Source organism: Sus scrofa, chromosome 3, assembly GCF_054392235.1.
Source record: "Sus scrofa isolate SSC_HxYL_T2T_F1_AM1 chromosome 3, Sscrofa_HxYL_maternal_Yorkshire_Landrace_v2.0, whole genome shotgun sequence".
NCBI classification, from domain to species: Eukaryota; Metazoa; Chordata; class Mammalia; order Artiodactyla; family Suidae; genus Sus; species Sus scrofa.
This window is the reverse complement of record NC_139385.1, coordinates 14,613,172-14,633,536: the sequence shown is the minus strand read 5'-3', so window position 1 is coordinate 14,633,536 and position 20,365 is coordinate 14,613,172. Positions and strand designations below refer to the sequence as shown.

The following is a 20,365-nucleotide window of genomic DNA, read 5'->3' as shown; positions in this document are numbered from 1 at the left end:
CTCTGCCTGGCCTCCTCCCTGCAGGCCAGTCTCACTGATGAAGCAAGCTTGACATTCAGAGAAATAATTTTCTGTTAAGCAATGCTAAACTTGTGGTCAAAGGTCAGGCCTCCTACTAGCTCACTGATGATACCAGTGTTTGGATCCGTTTCCTGTCAATTACACAGGTCTGAGTTTTTAAAGGACTGCCCCTGGACCACTGGAGGAGTATTTAGTCAAGTGAGGGTAAGAGCGGTGACCCTGGACCTTGGGACTAGGATGAGATGTGAAATGTAAGTAAAATATACAGTCACTAAAAAAATAGAGACCACAGATGCTCCTAGATGAATTTTAAAAAGATGCTTCCCTCCGAAGGTCAAAAGATCCGTGGCCCATCTAGTATAGGGGTTACTTGATTACCCTATAAATCGAACTCCATAAAATCCTCTAACAGAATAATGAAAGACAAACACGGAATTACCTATAAAGAGGTGACTCGATTTAGGAGTAAATACTATGAGAATTAACATACGTCTTTTCTATCAAAGGTAGCCTTGGTTACTCCATTTTGTTCCTCCTGCTTCTGAGAAACCCTCCTCCGCTTTCCTTTTCCCTCTTCTCCCAGCAACAGTTTGTTCCAAATGAGCCAATGGAGAAGAATGTGTGCCCTGGCCTGACCAATGGGAAAGGGACAGATGTACTGCCTGCCTTGGGGGGGGGGGGGGGGGACTTCCTTCTATGCCAGCACTTTTTGAGCACTTGCGCCCTTCAGCAGGAGTAATAACGATCCCAGTCGAGGTCACATGTCCCCAACAGTACTTTTGCATACATGTGGGGGGAAAATTACCTTTCTCACATTTTTGTGCTAAAACCAAATCCATCCTTTTCTCATTATTTACAGACAGCTTAGCACGAGGAAGAGAACAGGGTGCCATCCGCTGTGATAAGAGGATAGGTTTCAGATATTCCTAAATTAACTACTTTGGGCTTGAGCGTTCTCTTCTCACTGTTAACAGGTGTGAAAAATACACTATAGTCTCACTGGTCCTATTAATTTCTGTTGCTGTCCTCTGAGGATACTTGTCATTTTTTTTTTCCCTGCAATGTGCATCAAAGCCATCCATTATTTTCAATGTTGTCCTGGTAAAGCAGATTCAACCTGTAACATGCACCAAAGCAGACATAAACAGGGGGTGCAGAGATAAAGCACATTTGTGGCTCCTATGACCTTGGCTATCCTCACGTCCCAAAGGCCAGTCTGGAACAATCACACCCACAGGATGCCAAGAAAGCCCCCAATTGCCATGGTTCATGTACGAAAGGATTAAAGCATCTGATAACTCTGGTGAAAAGTGATTCTGGACTTCTGACGTCCCCCACCCCCGCCCCGTTTCTCTCCAGTGTTGTTTTCAGAACCTTCCTAGGAATATCTTTACTTAGGATAAACTGACATTTTATGAATTCCCAAAATCTTAGGGCTGAGAGACTGCATCGGGATTCATGATGTGGACACATCCCCACTTGGGCCACAAGAACTCCGACGTCACAAAAGAAAGACCCTTTATCTGCAGACACCCAGCTCTAGGGATGCAGGCTCTGCTTCTTTCTCACTGCTTCTTCTTTCATTTGCATATGATTTTTCCATAGCAAGCAATTATACAAGCTCACTGAAAACCACAGGCTTCCTACAAAGCAGAATGGTGAGTTAGGTCTGGGGCAGAAAGCACTAACACCCCGGAAATCCCAACGGCACAAAATAAAAAAGAACTTCCTCGTGCAAAAGCAGGCTTTTCCTCTCTGACAGCTGACTGAGGATTATTATGCATTTACAAATATGGCACACATACAAAATGGAATACATTCCTATTCTTTTGCACTGTTTTGTCCTCTCTGGACAGGGATAATGAGGAATAAATACATAAATATTTTCTATTTGGTTGTTTAAATTTATATTCATGACTCCCCCCCCCACCAAAAAAAAATAAAAAAATTTTAAAAATCACATCCAAAGTTTCTCTCTGATACAAAAGACAGTTTCCTTCCCAAGGGATACCAGCCAGAGGTTATCAGTTAAATGTACTCCTGTCTATCTAGCGCAACTGTATTTATCTCCTTGTCCTTTATGTGATAAGCCTCTAGAATTTGGGCAACACAGCCAAGTCTGCAGAAGCCACAGTGCAGGCTGGGGCTTGTTTCCCAAGGCTCCCTAAAGGCAAATGAAGTTGGTGCTTATTATGTTACCCCATTGTCTCAGGACCACCCCAAACCCAGCTAGACTCAGAGGAGTGATGCCAAGACTCTGGACTTGTGGCCATCAGTGACCATTAATGAGGTACACAGGCAAGTGAAAACCTCGCTAGGGAACCCTTCAACTTTGGACAGTGCTATTGGTGATGAATGGCTGAGGGAACAGAAGGCTGGAAGAAGACCAGAACCTGGGACAGCATCCCGGCGCTTCCCAAACTTTTAACCTGGGAACCCACTGCAAGTCTGATTAATATGCAGATTCAGGTTCAGGAGCTCTGGGGGTGAGTGGGGCTCCAGAGTCAACCTTGCCGAGAATTTCCCAGGTAGGATCAGCAAGGATGTTACTTAACCCCGTGAAGAGCTTGCTTGCTGTTTACCGCGCCAGATGCACAGTTCTTGTCCTAACTCTCCAACCACTCAGTTCTCTAATTTACACAGTGTTGCCCCCTGAGAAGCAAAAACCCCCAAACAAAGCAGGTCATGATAAACCCAGGACTGGGTTAAAATATTTGAGGAAGGCCAGACAGTGCAAAGGGTTAGGAGAGTGACAAGGAGTTGCTGGAACATGGCCCTGCAGCTAAATCTGAAAGCTCTCGTCCACCCATCAATGCAGGTGCTGCAACTTATGAGCAAGGCAGCGACAGGTCTGAAGGTGGGTAAGAACTCTGGGGCTGACACAGTTTTAACCCCCGTTTACACGGGCCTCTCAGGCTCCTGAGGCACGGATTAGGCGTCATGCATTTTTGTGGCTAATCGGTAATGCATTTCCTCTTCCTTTCAATTATTCAACAAATGCATCTTCCCAGTTAAGCTTTTCCATCCTGACAGTCCATTTGTCTTACTGTGCTTTTCCAAAATTGGCAAGAACACATTAAAAAAAAAAAAAAAAAAAAAGGTTTTTTTTTAGTATTGCTCAGTGAGCTCTGAATGTGCCAAAGGATGAAACGTGCTGAGGCTAGAAGAAATATGAACATGTACACTGACTCGTCTTATTTAGAAGTTTTATTCATTACATTTGGGGTTTTAAAATTTCTCTTTTGTGTTTGTAAAAATAACATCATGCTTGTAATAAAAGATATGCAAATTCAAATTACCCTGTACGGTAAAAAAGGCTGAATGTACTGCATGTAAATTATATCTCAACACACCTGACTCAAACACAATAAGTGTGTGAAAAATTTAAGGGTGGATTAACAACACATGGGCTTGATTTTGATATAAAGTGGATCCAAGTTCCCTCTTTCACTTCACTGGCTGAATTAAACCCGATAACCTCGGTGGAGGACAGTGTGTCAACATTTAGCCAAAAGACTAGTGAAGATCCCTGGACCTGGTGCTTAAGAATTTGGTCTATAGACACAGTGACACAACATCCTGGTTTGAATGGCTTGTTTAGAAACAACTCAAATGTAAGCATGAGGGGACCGGTTCCACATAAATTCGATACACCTAGACAGTGGAAGAGACTGCAACTGCACAGGTAATGAGGTCTCTGTGTGTGCAACTAGAGCATATCAAAGCTTTTATGACAAATGGAAGAAAAATTATATATATTCATTTTACCTTATATATAAAGAAGCTCTGGAAGAACACCCAAGAAACTAACAGCAGGAGGTTACCTGTTCCGGGGCTTGGGGAGGAGGGAGCTCGGGAGACAGGTGACTGGGAGAGAGGGAGATATTTACTGCCTACCTGCATGTGTACTTAAATTTGGGAATTATGTGATCATGTTACCTGTTAGGATTTGCGAAATTTGTCTTACGTTTAAAAACAGTCTGAGCAAGGGAAAAAAAGCAAAGCAAACAAAACTGAGAATTTGAATAAGTGTTATGAGGAATAGGCATATGTAAAATAAGAAAATAGAATGCGCATGTTTATAACTTTTAAAATAGGAGTTCCTGCTGTGGCTCAGTGGTTAACAAACCTCACTAGGATTCACGAGGATGCAGGTTCAACTCCTGGCCTCAATCAGGGAAGGATATGGAGTTGCCATGAACTGTGGTGTAGGCTGCAGTTGCGGCTTGGATCCTGAGTTGCTGTGGCTGTGGTATAGACCGGCAGCTGTAGCTCTGATTTGACCCCTAGCCTGGGAAGCTTCATATGCCGCATGGGTGCAGCACTAAAAAGCAAATAAATAAATAAATGAAATAAAATAAGTGGATTTTGAGAAAAAATATGTCCCTAAAACTGACTTAAAAGCAAACAAACCTCATCATGAACTGAAAAATGACTCAATATCAACCCAGAAAAGGTACTAGTTCCATTTAGTTTTTTAAATAATGTGGACTAAACCTGTAAGGAGCAAATGATTCCCTTCATTTAAATGGAAAACCAACCACAAACATACAACAAAAGGAAGAGGCAAAACTGCTGTTTACAAAAAACATCATTTAGCTGGAAAACACAGACAACCAGCTGAAAAAATATTAGAAGTAATAAGGCAGCTCAGTAAGATATCCAAGAAAACCCACAAACATTCTGCCCTGTTCTACACACCAGCAATAGTGAATAAGAAATAAAAAAGAATTCCCTTTATAATAACCAAAATCATCTAACACTTGGGAACGAGCCCAACAAGAAAATTATAGGGCCTATAATAAACTTTCAGAAACATATCCCTCCAAATGCTTTGAGAATCTATGTTCAAGGGTTTGATGAAACAATAAATAAATAAGTAGAGAGAGACAGAGCGCTAGTTAAAGGTTAAGCTACAAAAGAGGAGACCACTCTCCTTGGGAGAGTTTTCAAAATGTGAAACTTGGCTGTCACCATGACTGGAGGGTATTGGTGGCTCTCTGGGAGACTGGATGCGCTGTGATAAGAAGGTAAACCCCGCACAGTGTCTCGGTTCACTTTCTAAAGTCCCGCTGATCATCTGTGCAGCTGAAACACCTTGAAGCTAACTGCTTTTGCATAGAAACACAAAATAATTTTTTGCATGGTTTTTCTTTTTTTTTTTTTTGGTCTTTTCTAGGGCCGCACCGACCACATATGCAGGTTCCCAGGCTAGGGGTCAAATCAGAGCTGTAGCCACTGGCCCATGCTAGAGCCACAGCAACGCAGAATCCGAGCCGCATCTGTGACCTACACCACAGCTCACGGCAATGTCAGATCCTTAACCCACTGAGCAAGGCCAGCGATCGAACTCAAAACCTCATGGTTCCTAATCAGATTCGTTTCTGCTGCGTCACAGGAACTCCGAGATTTGATACATTATGTTCCTGTGATGGGGTGCTATGTTTCTAGAAGTCCCAAAACTTATTGCAAAAACATGGCAACTACCTCAAAAGGTTGTTGTGGGAATTATGTTAAGTGCTTTCCACAATGTATAGCACAAAATAAGTAATATGATCAATATTCCCCAAACTATTATAGAAAAAGATTTAATTTCATGGAAAATATATCACGACAAAATTACTACTAAGAAAAATAAAGCACTATTATCAATATGGTTTCAATACTTTATAAATTATTTGTGTAAATGCTACATACATGCACCGAAAGAGTTTAGAAAGATGCATCAAACTTAACTGTAATCCCCTCAATCAGAAGTAACCAGTGACTGGGATTTTTAAATTTGTGCTTTTAAAAAAAACTTTCCAAATTTTCTGTAGTGAATAGGTATTACTGTTGCAAAAAAAAAGGATTATATTTTTAAGAGTTCCTTCATGGACAATACACAGCTACCATAGAAAGAAGTCAATTGGGAAAGTGACTGTTCAAGTCTCTTTAAACTGCCCTTACCTACTGGATAGAATCTTTTAAAAAGTTCTCTACCCGAAAGACAGGTAAGTATTTCTCTCTCAGACACGAAGACAGGACTGTATGCATTAACCTTTCATCAGCTTCTCAAGGGTTCTAACTGGTCCTAACTGGTCTATCAGAACAGAAAGGAAAGGGTTGAGGATAGATGATGGAGAAGACAGAGGAGGAGGTGGGGAGGCAAAGAAACCCCCCCCCCCCAAGACATATTTCTGCTTTTGGTCTTTATACTTGATTAGAAAGCCTCTAATAGGGCTTACTCACTACAAGGTCGTTCTTGTAGCAAATATGAATGAGCCTTAAAGACCCCCCAAAAAACATGTGGGGCATTGGCCACCCACCCACCCATCTATATCTTTCTAAACGTTTGGTCCTCATCATCTAGAATGGGGCATGTCCTTTTTTTATTTTTGTTTTTGCTTTTTAGGGCCACGCCCGTGGCACACGGAGGTTCCCAGGCTAGGGGTCCCATCGGAGCTACAGCTGCCAGCCTACACCACAGCCACAGTGACACAGGATCCAAGCTGTGTCTGTGACCTACACCACAACTCACAGCAACACCAGATCCTTAACCCACTGAGCAGGGCAAGGGATTGAATCTGCATCCTCATGGATCCTAGTCAGGTTTGTTACCACTGAGCCACGACGGACTGCAAAGACTGCATGTTTTGTATATACTTTTTTTTTCCCCCTTTTACGGCCAGGGGTTGCATCAGAGCTGCAGCTGCCAGCCCACACCACAGCCACAGCAACACTGGATCTGAGTCGCATCTGTGACCTACACTGCAGCTTGCAGCAACGCCAGATCCTTAACCCACTGAGCGAGGCCAGGGATCGAACCTGCATCCTCACAGACACTAGGACAGGTTCTTAACCCGCTGAGCCACAATGGGAACTCCCTGTATATACTTATTAAAATGGAAGCGGCACTCCTGAATTCACTTGCCAATACTTTGGACACCCCCCATGTTTTAGGTACTATCTCTAAACGTTACACACCAAAGGTGTTTCACCGAAAAGAATCTCCCTTCTCTAACACACTTCTCTTTATTTTCCTCCTCTCTTTTCTTCAAATCGTTAAACAGAGACCGGTTTGTTCCATTAGCAGATTCAATTACTCGAACGAATGGAGGGATGACATTCAGCCTTACAGCTCTTCTTCTCGGTCACTGAAACTGTACAAATAAATAGAGGAAAGCCCACTGTTTGTTCAAGGCAAATTAATTTTCAAACACTGCAAGAGTGGGAGATCAGGGGAATGATGGGTGCTTGGCAGGGCTCAAAGAGATTCCATTTTGTGCTTGTCATTTTGTGTAAACATTAATTACCATCTGGGAGGCTAAGCTCTGGGCTGAAGTCTGTCTCGCAAATCTCTGAGGGCCTCCGGGGTTCCTAGTAAAAGCGGAATCCTAAAAAGGAAAAAATAGCCATCGCATCTGCCAAAACACCAGCAGCCTACGGGGAAAGCTGTGTGGAGCCCAGCAGATTAGAGGCTGCTGTTATTACAGAGGCTCGTTTGGATAGCATCTAGTTACCAGATTAACCTAGGATAGGGGTTAATCTGACAGGGGTTAAAGAAAAGTCAAGAGACTGCAGTTGAGCCTACTTCAACCTGATTCAAGTTTACTCCTCGTAAATCTCACACCAAAAAGCGTCCATCCTTTAGGGGGACGCCTACGTGCCTGATGCCTTAAGACCAAAAATCTGCCTTTGAGGAGAGAATCTGGCTTGGCTGTTCAGACCAGAGCCCATCAGAATGGCTTCTGCCTACAGGACAAGGCACCCCTGCAGGTCAACAGGGGCCTACGGACATTTATTTATTTTCTTCTTTCTGTCTGTCTGTCTGCCTTCCTTCCTCTCTTTCTTTCTTTTTTTTTTTTTTTTTTGTGGTCTCTGGCAAGCAAGAGCAATGAAGGACCATGCTGATGCAGGACCAAAATTAGAATGAGAAAAAGAGGCTGGGATCTACTGGGGTGGAGATAGGGGCATTAAAAAAGTCTTTATAAAAAAAACCCAGGAGGGTCAAGGTCAAGGTCATATGTAATCCTCCCCATGTTTCCACCTCGGAATGAGCGACCCTTCTCATGCCCAGGGCTGTGCTAGGTCCCGAGGATACAAAGATGAATAAAGGAGTTTCCTGGTGGCACAGTGGGGTAAGGGCCCAGCACTGTCACTGCTGTGACGTGGGTTCCATCCCTGGCCTCTGCATGCCAAGGGCGCGGCCAAATATAAAAAGATAAGAATTAGCCCCTGCCTTTCAAGAGCTGGCAGCTGAGGATACAGAACACAGAGAAAAAATCTGAGCAGGCAGTCAGGAAGCCTGCGGCCTTCAACTGCAGTCTGGGTTTAGAGTTAAGTTTCTATAACCACAGGGAGTAAGATATCTACCGTTACTTTACTGATCCACAGTTACCAACCACTTTTGTCTGGACCACATTCCTGCTGCACTGGCTCCAAGGATCAGGCTTAGACCCAAGTCAACTGAATCGTGTTCTGGGATGTGTAGAGCCCTGACCAGAGAAATAAGGAATGAAAGAGGGAAGTCTCCAATCACTTGCACGAATACTGGAAAAACTCCAAACACCAGTTTCGGAGAAAGTCCAAGCTTTCCAGTTTTGGCCTCAAAGATACACTCCCAGAGTTTCCATTGTGCCTCAGCGGTAACGATCCCTACGAGCATCCATGAAGATGCGGGTTCAATCCCTGGCCTCGGTCTGTGGGTTAAGGATCCGCCGTTGCTCTGAGCTGTGACGTAGGCCGGCCGCTGCAGCTCTGATTTGACCCCTAGCCTGGGAACTTCCATATGCTGTGGGTGTGGCCCTGAAAAGCAAAGAAACAAACAAAGAAAAGCCAAAGCCACACTCCCACGACTTCTGCTTGCGTCCTCCTACCAGCCTCAGTACTCACCTGCGGGCCTCTCTGGCCAAGGTCACTTCCGCCTGGTTTCCATCACCATCTGCTTCTGCCCCCCACCCTCTTCCGCAGCTCTTAGCTTCCCGGCCCGTCCTCGTCAGCCTGCTGTGGTGTTAACCAAGCACGACCACCCTGCCCGCCAGGGCGCACCAACACTGACGGACTGTTTCTGTACATCAGCCCAGGGGGCCCTCGTCCCAGGGGACAAGGAGAGGCTCTCAAAGGATGTTCAAGTGAACATGCGTGTATTCGTGCGGCGCAGACGGAGGAGCAAATCTAAGGAAGAGGCGGATGCGGGCGCAGAAGCTGCGGGACACATTCCTTAGACGCAGAGACAAGGAGACAGACCCTTGGCTAATTCTGGAAATATTCCAAGAGGGGGGACCAAGGCACTGACAATGAATTATACCTTTAGATGTTTGGTTTTTTAAAAAAAGTCTTCCTAGGAGCTAATCATCCTGCCTTTCACATTAAGAACCATTCAGTGAGGGGAGGAGGGAGGCGACAAGGATGTCATCTGCCTCGAGGCAGCTCCCCTCCAGGATTTTCGCGACTCAGTACAAGCGAGGGCTCAAAAGCTGTCAGGCTCGAGGACCCTCACGGATCTGCTTATAGATCGGCCACCTTTCTCGATGTCCCGCTGTCCACTCAATGTCATCACCTAAGGGTTTCACGTCCACAGCCGGAAGGGCCAAGAACCCCAAGGGTCCCCTTCTGGAGCCCGCCACACTTTGGTGCACGTGCCCTTGTTATTTTGTCTCTTAAGGGACCAAGCCATTTGTCTTTGGTCTGTACCTGTCTGTTGTGTCGCTATGTTTATGATGTTTGGGGGGCTATGGATTGAGCCATCTAGCACACGGGTCGCACTTTTAAAGCTTAGTGTGCCCATTAAAGTTGGCAGGTGACGGGCTCAAGATTTCAAGTTTTCCCAGAGGTTCTTTTCTCAAGGACAAAGGGGAAAGCCGCCAGCACCAAAGACCGACCGAAACATGATCTGCCCAGTCGCCTCCTGCTCTGCACACCCTGTCGTCTGATTTCATACACAGATGAGACAATCACCGAGACCCGCTTGGTAAAGAGGCCGGGTGGGGTCTGCGACCTGGCAGGTAGGAATTTGCACCTAGTTCTGTCATCGGCGCTTCCTCAGCTCTCAGGCCCGGCCCACAAAGCCTTCCCAGCCCCAGTTCCTTCCTAACCCTCTGCACCTGGGCAGTGGTGCCAGCCCAGCTCAGGGAGCCCCAGGGTCACTCAACACGGGCTAACTTTCTCGCGGCTGCCGAGCCTGCATCTCGAATGAGTCACCTGCACCATGTGGCCTCCCTGTCCCTACTTCCTCAAAGCCACTCTCCCCGCAGAGTCCAGGTGGCAAAAGGCAGGGCTCAAGTTATTCTTGCAGAAGGAGTGAAGCAAACCTTTGCACCTCCTCACGGTGGGAACGAAGTCCTTCTGCTCGGGAGGGGAGGGAAGAAGGCGTCCCAGACCCCGAGGCACGTGGGCCACTCTGTCCTGGCTCTTCCCGGGCCAACAGAGCTGGGCGGGGGGGGCCTGAGCTCCCAGGAGCAACATCAGCGACCTCTGCCATTCTTCTACGAGTTCACACAGCTGTCCCTTGGGGAGTAGGAAGGCATCTGCAAATATCCTAAAAGCAACGCTTCTCAGAGCATTGCTGGAAAACGCCAAGAAGCACTCTTGTTGTGGTCACTGGAGGAAGCAGGCTTTGCCCTGGAAGTGTCTCCCATCCTTGCACAATGGAGGCCCTGCCAGCATTCAGCCCTGCCTTTCTGGACTCCTGAGGAGAGATGACAACCCCCACCCCCATCCCACCCCCGGGTCTGGTTCAGCCAACCTGCTATGACCCATGGGACTGGGTGTCTGACTGGCTCGTATGTGGGCTCCACAGATCCTGCTGGAATGAATCCATGAAGGCTGCTATTTTTCTGCTATCATGGAGCCTTGGATTCTTCAGGTAAAGGAGGGGAGCAGAGCAAAGAGGACATTGACAGCCCTGGCCTTTCTGATCCCAAACTGTCCTCCACTTCATACTGTGATTCTGATGCATTTCCCAGCCTCGCTCTTCCAACCATGGTCCACAGACCAGCAAAACTAGCATCGCCGAGGGTCTTGTTGGGAAGTTATAGTCCCAGACGCCACCAAGTTTGCCAAGCACTCCTGGGAGGGTTACAGAGCCTCGGGACACCCCTGAGTTGAGGGGTCCCATTCATGAGGTTGCCAATCCTTCCATATGTCCATCTCGTGAGAACCATGCCTGGAAATAACTTCACTCCTTCCTGGGGTGGGTCCTCTACCTGCCCCTGAGCTGCTGCAGGGCTGGGGTGGCGACACGAGGAGGCGGCTCCATCATGAGCACAGTCATGAAAACCAGCAACACTGAACTCTCGCTCGCGGTGATATTTCCCGTCTTGGCTCTGTGCATAATCCCTGCACAATCCCACTCACCTCGAAGAACAGAGAGTAAGAGTCTTGGACCAAAGAAGGACCACGAGCCACCTTGAAGCACCCGATGGTTGTCACACAGAAGAGGAACTAGGTTTTTTTTTTTTAAATGACTAGCACCACGGGAAGAACCAGAACAAAGGACATATAATTGTAGCAGAAACTTTCAACCTGAAACAGTCAGGGCTGCTGCACTGGGGACCAAGCCAGTGTCCTCCCTTGCTCTTCACCGGAGGGTCCAAGAGGCCACTAAATGACCATGGCCAAAGTCTTGAGGCGTTTGTCATGGAAATGGGAAGGGGCCTGGACTAGATGTCTCTGGGATCCCACGAGCTCCCCAAAAAGTACTGTCAGTACACTCCTCGGAAGAACACCATTCCGTTATTTTCTGACCTTCCCAGAACTTGCTCTTCTAAAATATCTCACCTGTGGGTGAATAAACACCATCTCCTTGATTTGCACACATTCTCATCAATAATCTTAAATAGCTATAACCTAAGGATCCCTACAATAGATGACTACAGATACAATTCTCTTTAGGAACAAAAGAAATAAATCTGCTCATTTCCATCTGTGATTCTTCTAAAATTAAAAGAGACGCAGTAGTGTTTTTTTTTTTGGCCACACCCAACGCACATGGAAGTTCCTGGACTAGGGATTGAACCCATGCCACAGCAGGAAACAGAGCCCCAGCAGTGACAATGCTGGATCCTTAACCCACTGAGCCACGAGGGAACTCTGAAAGAGATTTTTTAAAAATGGAGTGAGGGGGAGTGTTGTGCTATTCCCTATATTCAAATATTTTCTTTTTCAAAGCATAAGTCAACCAATCCTTAAACTGATTTTCTATAAACCATCTATGTAACAAATAATTGGTAAGAAAAAAAACTCTTGCCATTATTTCATCACTTGTCATTATTTCATTATCCTCAATCTATCATAGAAAAAAGAAATATGTCCAAATATAAAACTTGAAGCTACTTGTCTATAAGGTTCAGGAAAGCAGTGAAGACAGCTTAGTATAGAAACTATGTATCCAGTGGGGTTCCACGGTGTAATGCTTAGCTTCTGGGCTCTGAAACTGCCTTTCTACTTGAGTTACCTTTCCTTTTTTTTTTGTATTTTCTAGGGCTGCATTCACGCATGGAAGTTCCCAGGCTAGGGGCTGAATCCAAGCTGTATCCAAGGCCTACGCCACAGCCACAGCCACACGGGATCCGAGCAGCATCTGCGACCTACACCACAGCTCATGGCAACGCCGGATCCTCAACCCACTGAGCGAGGCCAGGGATCAAACCCACAACCTCATGGTTCCTAGTCGGATCCATTAACCACTGCGCCACGACGGGGACTCCTACCTTTCCGTTTTGAAATGCTTAAAATCATTCTTCAGAAATACACAGCAGGAAATCATAACTGACCTTGGAGCAAGATGAGGCTGGAGTAAATCTCTAAAACAGTAGTGTCACCTCTCAACTATAATCCTGGAAGGGAAATGCCGTCAGACAATCAAGCTGAGGCTTGGGATATGCACTGTCACAATAGCTTAAATCCTCTTGCAGAGAGCTGAACTTTTATGTTCAGAAATTTTTACAAAACAGAAGGTAAAAGATAATAGTGCTAGCCACAGCAATCAGAGAAGAAAAAGAAATACAAGGATTCCAAATTGGAAAAGGAAAAATAAAACTGTCACTGTTTGCAGATGCATAATACTACACATAGAAAATCCTAAAGATGCCACCAGGAAACTACTAGAGCTCATGAATGAGTTCGGTAAAGTTGCAGGATATAAAAGTAATACACAGTAACAACTGCATTTCAATATATTATCCATGAAAGATCAGAAAGAGAAATTAGGGCAACAATCCCATTTACCATCACATCAAAAAGAATAAAATACCTAGGAATAAACCTACCTAAAGAGACAAAAGACCTATACTCTGAAAACTAGAAGACACTGACAAAAGAAATCAAAGATGAGACAAACATATGGAAAGATAGATCATGTTCCTGGATTGGAAGAATCAATATTATCAAAATGACTGTACTACTCAAGGTAATCTACAGATTCAAAGCAATCTCCATCAAATTATCAGTGGCATATTTCACAGAACTAAACAAAAAAATTTTTTTGTAATTTTTATGGAAACACGAAAGACCCCGATAGCCAAAGCAATCCTGAGAAAGAAAAACAGCACTGGAGGAATTAGGTTCCCTGACTTCAGACTATACTACAAAGCTACAGTCATCAAAACAGTATATTAATGCACAAAAACAGAAATACAGATCAATGGAACAAGAGAGAAAGCCGAGAAATAAACCCACGCACTGATGGACAACTAACCTATGACAAAGAAGGCAAGAATATACAATGGAGAAAAGACAGTCCCTTCAATAAGTGGTGCTGGGAAAACTGGACAGTTACATGTAAAAGAATGAAATTAGAACACTCTTTAACACCATATACAAAATAAACTCAAAATGGTTTAAAGACTTAAATCTAAGAACAGATACTATAAAACTCTTTGAAAAAAACATAGGCAGAATACTCTTAGACAAAAAAAAATCACAGCAATATCTTTTGGATCCACCAGCTAGAGTAATGAAAATAAAAATAGAAATAAACAAATGGGACCTAATTAAACTTAAAAGTTTTGCATAGCAAAGGAAACCATAAATAGAACAAAAAAGATAACCCACAGAATGGAAGAAAATAGTTGCAAATAAAGTGACCAAGTGATTAATTTCCAAAACATACAAACAACTCATATAGCTCAGTATCAAAAAACCAAACAACCCAAATCAAAAAATGGACAGATCTAAGTAGATATTTCTTCAAAGAAGACATTCAGATGGCTAAAAAGCACACAAAAAGATGTTCAACATTACTAATTATTAGGGAAATGCAAACCCAAACCACAATGAGCTGTCACCCCACATCAGTTGAAATGGCCATCATCAGAAAGTCTACAAACAATAAATGCTGGAGAGGATGTGGAGAAAAGGGAGCCCTCCTACACTGTTGGTGGGACTGTCAATTGGTACAACCACTATGGAAAATAGTATGGAGGTACCTCAGAAAACTAAATATAGAACTACCATATGATCCAGCAATCCCACTCCTGGGCATCTATCTAGAGAAAACCATAAATTAAAAAAGATACCTGCACCCCAATGTTCACTGCAGGACTATTCACAATAGCCAGGACATGGAAACAACCTAAGTGTCCATTAACAGAGGAATGGATAAAGATGTGGTACATAGATATAATGGAGTATTACTCAGCCATAAAAAAGGATGAAACGATGCCATCTCCATCAAAATGGATGGACCCAGAGATTATCACACTACGTAAGTCAGAGAAAAACAGATACCCTATGACTTCACTTATATGTGGAATCTAAAAAAGAATGATACAAATGAACCTATGTACAAAACAGAAATAGACTCACTTAAACAAATTTATGGTTACCAAAGGGTAAAGGTCGAGGGGAGGAATGAATTAGGAGATTGGGATTAACATATACATACTACTATATATAAAATAGATAATCAACAAGGACCTACTATATAGCATAGGGAACTCTACTCCATAGTCTGTAATAACCAACACGGGAAAAGAATCTAAAAGAGCATGGATATATGCGTATGCATAATTGAATCGCTTTGCCGTACACTTGAAACTAACACAACACTGCAAATCCAGTGTACTCTAATATAAAATAAAAATTAAATAAAATTGAAAGAAATAATTTTAAAAAAGCACCCAAACAAAAACATCTTTCTCTTGGAGCACCTTGGCCTTTGTTTCTTCCTCGACTGCCAAGGACCACTATGGCCAGCTGGCTTATGCCTCCATCCCCAGCCCGACATGACTGAAACCAAGCCCATCCTTTCCCACTCCAACTCCGGATCCCCCATACCCATCACGGAAGCTCAGAATCACAAATCAACCTGTTTTCATTTCCCCTTAACACGGCTCCGTGACCCACTGTGAATATTGCTTACATAATACCACTAAACACAAATAAAACAACAGTTACAGAATCTGCTGTTCCTCAGTGGCCTGAGTGAACTCTGAGCATATCAATCAGATCCTCCTGGCAAGCCCCTGTTGAAAACTCCCCAATGGCCTCTGAGCTTAAATAGACTCCTACACCTCCTCACCATGGCCCCTGCTGCACTCTTCCTCTGCTCCTGACCAGCATCCAAAAGCTCTGTCCTCTGCTTTCCATTTTCACACAGACAAGAGCTTCTGAATCCCACCTGCCAAAGTTCTGTTTCTGACACACCACCCCGCAAATCCATCTCAGTCACCACAGGCCCTGGCAACCAACTGGACCCTCTACGAACTTTTAGATCATAGACCTTCTGTTGACTTCTAAGTCAACACCTGTGGGACTTCTCAGGCATTTGCTGATTTTGTTATTGGCATTTTATTTTTTGTCTTTTGTCTTTTTTTAGGGCTGCACCTGTGGCATATGGAGGTTCCCAGGCTAGGGGTCGAATCAGAGCTGTTGCTGCCAGCCTACGCCACAGCCACAGCAACTCGGGATTCGAGCCGTGTCTGCGAGCCGTGTTGCTCACGGCAACACTGGATCCTTAACCCACGAAGCAAGGCCAGGGATGGAACCTGCAACCCCATGGTTCCTAGTCGGATCTGTTTCCGCTGCACCACGTCCAGAGCTCTGTTATTGATATTTGAATACATACAACTAGTTTTTTGAGAGGAAAAGGAAGAATCTCAAAATATTTCCCTCTCTTCAATCCTGAATGCAATGCCTTCCATAGAGGAAGCACTTGAAAATGATCTGATTTCTTTAGCCACGTAATAATCAATTTACAAGATCTAAGCAAGCTTCTTTATCTCTGCAATTCAAAAGGAAAAAAAAAATCACTCTAATGAGAAAAATACTCAATAAACAATTACACAGTAAGCCAGAAAAATCACGCCTCTTTGGCGTCGTTTCCATAATTGAACATTATCCTGCAATAAAATAATAGTATATAACACAAGCAAATGTAAAATAATCGGAAGGCATTATGAAGTTTAAGGATCCGTTTTCAATATATAATAAAACTAATGGTCTTATTTTGAATCATAAAGGATGGAGGTTTTTTTTTTTTTTTTTTGTCTTTTTGCCTTTTCTAGGGCCGCTTCCCGCGACATATGGAGGTTCCAGGATAGGGGTCTAATCAGAGCTGTAGCCACCCGGCCTACACCAGAGCCACAGCAACACGGGATCTGAGCGGCACCTGCGACCTACACCACAGCTCGGCTCACGGCAACGCCGGATCGTTAACCCACTGAGCAAGGGCAGGGACCGAACCCGCAACCTCATGATTCCTAGTCGGATTCGTTAACCACTGCACCACGACAGGAACTCCCTAGTTTTGGAGTTTTTTTTGCATAACTAAAAAGCAGGGCAATCAAAAGCATACAGGTGTTAAAGGACACACACACACACACACACACACACACACAATCAGAGGTAGGTAAACATTCCTTAGGTGCATGGCTATGGTCTCTGTGCCAGATCTAAAGCAGTCTACAGGAGTCTAAAGGAATTCCTGTCTTGGCTCAGCAGAAAAGAATCTGACTAGCATCTCTGAGGAAGCAGGTTAGATCCTGGCCTTGCTCAGTAGGTTACGGACCTGACATTGCTGTGAGCTGTGGTGTAGGTCATAGATGCAGCTCGGATCCTGCGTTGCTGTGGCTGTGGCGTAGCCCAGCGGCTACAAGCTCTGATTCAACTCCTACCCTGGGAACGTCCATATGCTACAGGTGCAGCCCCAAAAAACAAAAAACAGAACAAAACAAAATAAAGTAGTCTACAGACCTCACATACACAGAGAACAGATCTGCCAGCGGGGAGGAGGGGGAAGGGAGGGATGAATTGGGAGTTTGGGATGAGGAGAGGCTAACTATTACACAGAGAATGAATAAACAACAAGGTCCGACTGCAGAGCACAGGGAACCATATTTAATATCCTGTGATAAACCAAAATAGTAAAGACATGAAAAAGAATGTATATACATGTATAATTAAATCTCTGCTGTATGGCAGAAATTAACACCCTGCAAATCAACTGTCCTTCAAAAAAATAAGGTTTAGAAAATAAAGTCTACAGACTTTGTGAGTACAAGTCTTCTTTTATGTGTATTAAAAAAAATAAATAAACAAGAAAATGTAAACAGTGGTTCGCCTGGGGGACAGTTATGGGGAAGTGTTGGAGGATTTTCATTTTTCACCTTCTACAGCATGTGCATTTTCAACAGAATATTGGCTTTAAATCCAGAAACATGATACGGAAGTCAAATCACTGTGCAATCAGGCTTCAGATACATGCATTGGGAGAAAACCCAAGTAAACAAAAAAAATTTTTTTTAATTAGCCAAAGAAAACGGCTGTAAACTTCACAGAGAAAAATTACATCGCAATAAAACACCAAGGTTCAATGAAAACTAGAAAGAAGGGTATCCAAACAATGGCAGAGTCCAAAGTACACGCATTGGAAGAGGGTTTTGTCCTGATAAATAAAAATCTCTACAACCGCCAAATACAACTAGGAAATGCACGCACACACACACACACAGCATAAATCCAACTGAGATATCAGGAAATAGACATTTATAAAATAAGGACTACTCCAATAGAACAATTTTTAAAGCTGCACAAAAAAAAAATGTACAAATCGAAAGTTTAGTAGTCAAATCACAATTTCCCTGAGGAAATGCCTCACTGAAGTGGAACTTAGAGGATGAGGAAAAGATACATAGCAAAATAGGATCTGCCGCATCCACCCAAGAACCGACACTTGGACGGAGAATTAGCTCTTCGGTCTCTGCTCGGTCACCTGATCACACGCACCGCAGAAATCTGAGGTCTTGATTCCATCAGAGGCAAAAGCTGCTCCTTTGGAAGAAAGTCTACAGGCCCAAAGACCACTGCCAAACGATGATTCCCACGTGAAGTCAGGCATGTCAACCAGCCAAGACCCAAAGAGATGGCCAGAGCCTCAAGACAGCCTTAGCGTCCTTGTTGCTGTCTGCAGTGTCATCGTCTTCAGCTCAACACTGGACCCAACCACTTGTGGGTCCCAACAACGGCCCGAGGAGCCACGGTGTTGGGACCCAATAGTAGTCCACTTGCTCCATCTGCCCTTTTTATTTATTTATTTATTTGTCTTTTCAGGGCTGCACTCATGGCATATGGAGGTTCCCAGGCTAGGGGTCTAATCGGAGCTGTAGCTGCCACCGGCCTACCCCACAGCCACAGCAACGCGGGATCCGAGCCACGTCTGTAACCTATACCACAGCTCACAGCAAGGCTAGATCTTTAACCCACTGATTGAGGCCAGGGATCGAACCCCCAACCGCATGGTTCCTAGTGAGATTCGTTTCCGCTGCACCACGACGGGAACTCCCTCCACCTGCTTTTCTTCACAGAACTGAGTGACTCCTGAATTTAAATGTGCCTATGCCTTAAATTTCCTCTTTGCTCAGGTGCTCAGGAAAGCTTTTGATCCTAAAGCAGAACCATTCCGAAGTCCTGACCTTAGAGGCAGCATAGAAACAGCAAGATAAAACAGTGAGCATTTATCTAATGTCCTCAAACTGGAAATGTGCTGGCCAGTAACCTCGGTGGCTTCAGAGGCCAGTGCACAGAGAAGCATGTCCACCTCACCACAGACAAATGGCGACAAGGCAGTCACCCCTGGAGAATTTATGTTTAATTACTAACACTGGTGATGTTTCTTTAGATATTGAGTTACTTAGATCGATAAATTACTTTCTCCCCACAGCCATGCTTAGGACCCACGATTCCAGTTTGAATTGGTGCTTTCAAAGCATTGGGCCCAGAATTCACATATCCCCTGAGGGGGGTAAAAAACAGTTTGTCTCCCAGGGACTTCCAGAAAGTGAGAACAATTTGAAAATGTTGTGCAAACACTAAAGGTGCAAATACACTCATTTCTTCTCTGACAAAGAAAAATACACTCATTTCTTCTCTGACAAAGAAAAGGGAGGAGGGGAAACGATCATTTACTCTCACGAGTTTAACCCTCTCTTCCTGTTCTCTTGAGGGGTTGCCCAAATTCTTTGTTTAAAATTCCTGTATGCTAGAAATGACTATTGCTGCCAGTAAAAGTGGCCAAAGCCAGTGAGTCATGGGGGCCCCAGTCAAAACGGAGGACCTGGCATAAAGGTGTACCTCAGATAAAAATTTCAAAATAGTGTTGGGGGTTGGGATGAGGGGAACAGATAGATAAACAAAATAAAACCCATCAACTGGGAAAGAAAGCATGTCTTGACCAGAGGCAATGACACTATAATCCTCTGGAATGCACCACAAATTCCACAAACATAACCGGGGGATGTTTTCCCCTCAAAATCCCAGATCAATTCACGGCAAATGCTTAAATCTCTTGTAGGCACAAAGAAACACAATTTTCTGTCTGCTCCAACAAAGGCGAGTAATTATAGAGCACACTGTCTGAAGAAGATGCACCTTGGTGAGTTTGCATCGTACCAGATTTTATAAAGAACAATAATAAAACAAGGGGAAGCCTCTTAGTAACTGGGTTGGTGACACTCAATAGATGGAATAGGATAAAGGATGTAAGTTCAGTTTAGAACTAAATTAATAGAACTGATATCCCCCTTTCGTCATAATCTTGAGAGGCAATATATTATAGTTTAAAAAGAACTGGACTCCAAGAGCCAAAGAAGGACAGAAATTCAATTTCTCAATGATCAATTTCAACATTTTGTTTCAAAGATATAAAAGATACTCTTTCCTGAATCAGTACAAATATTCATTTTGGGATATTACAGCAAGATGCATTTTTAATTTTAACAAAATATTTAATTGCATAACACCAATTCAAGAAGCTACAAGTATTCCTTTAACAAAATTAATCCTAAAAACAAGTTTTAAAATTGTAATGGCTTACGTGATTATTGAATTATAAGGCATTTTTAAGTAGTAATATAATGTAAGAAAA

At 43.9% G+C, this 20,365-nt stretch overlaps 1 protein-coding gene across 8 annotated transcripts in view; it reads right to left on the bottom strand.

Annotated features, from left to right (window-relative positions):
* The window catches only part of AUTS2 (activator of transcription and developmental regulator AUTS2), a 1,184,853-nt gene that overhangs the window by 29,722 nt on the left and 1,134,766 nt on the right, over positions 1–20,365 (bottom strand).